This window comes from Chinchilla lanigera, unplaced genomic scaffold (assembly GCF_000276665.1).
Source record: "Chinchilla lanigera isolate Chin_1 unplaced genomic scaffold, ChiLan1.0 scaffold00036, whole genome shotgun sequence".
Lineage (NCBI taxonomy): Eukaryota > Metazoa > Chordata > Mammalia > Rodentia > Chinchillidae > Chinchilla > Chinchilla lanigera.
This window is the reverse complement of record NW_004955437.1, coordinates 3730361-3731643: the sequence shown is the minus strand read 5'-3', so window position 1 is coordinate 3731643 and position 1283 is coordinate 3730361.

Below are 1283 nucleotides of genomic sequence, written 5' to 3'. Positions count from 1 at the left end.
TGAACTAACAATGGTTGAAATGGCTGAAAAAAAAATATCCAAAGGACAGGAATATTTCATAACATGTGACAAGAACATGAAATTCAAATTCCAACGTTCAGAAATAAACATGGCCAGGAACACGGACAGCTCATATTTTCTATGACTGCTGTTGAGTGCCAGGGGCAGAGCTGAGAAGTTGAGCAGACCTTGGGGTCACAAAGGTTCCACGGTGAGGCTATGGCCCTCTTTGCAGACTCTGCTTCACAATAAAAGCTTGATGACTGAACCATTGGGTTGGGCAACCAAGATTCTGGGTACGTATCCTCTCCAGGTTTCAATGTCTTTACATTTGTTTGGGGTTTTTCTGTTTTTGTTTTTGTTTGTTTTTCTTCCAGTACTAGGAATCAAACTCACGACCTTGCACTTGGCAGGCAGGTGCTTTGCCGCTGAGCTAAATCCCCAGCCCCTAAATGTCTTTACGTAATAGAAGCCATAACTATCTTGCCTTTAAGTGTTCTAAACAGCAAATGAGATAATGCACTGAAAATATAAAACATCCTATAAACTTTACTATGTACTTAACAGATGATAAAGTGGTAGGAGAAAACATTAAACGTGTTTTTCTCCCTTTCTTCCTTTACAACATTTATTGATTGATTGATTGATTGTCTTTTTGAGACAGGGTCTCGCTGTGTAGTTCAGGTAGGCCGTGAGCTCACTTTGGAGCCCAGGCTGGTCTCGAACTCGCAATGATCCTCCTGCCTCAGCCTCCCGAGTGCTGGGATTACAGGCGTGTACCACCACGCTACAACTTTCATTTAAACTTTAAATTTTAAGAGAAAACTCACTTTTGAAGGTTTTTAATTTTAAACGATGACATGGTTACAGGTTCCTTCTTTGTGTGTGTATGTGTGTGTGTGTATGCCATTACCACTTCCTTTTCTTATACGGTTTTTTTTTTTTGCATATTCTTTAAATAGTGTCTCTTAAATGGCTCTCAACATCCCTGATTAATCCATTTTACAGGTTAGGAAACTGAGGCAGATTCCAAGGGACTCTCTGGCTCAGCACACAAGCAGCCCTCAGCGTCTTTTCCAAGGAAATACCTGCTGCCCGGAACAAGCCTCCCCAGGCCAGGCTTCCATGGTTGGATCTCGCACGCGAGCTCACAAGCACCTCCTGCCATCCTCCCTCACTCCGCGCGGCCCCCCTCCTGGGGAGCAGGTGGTAGGCTCCGCGCCCAACGCGCAGGCGCGCGGCGCCGTGAGGAGGCGTGGCGAGGCGGGGAACGGGGCGGGGCC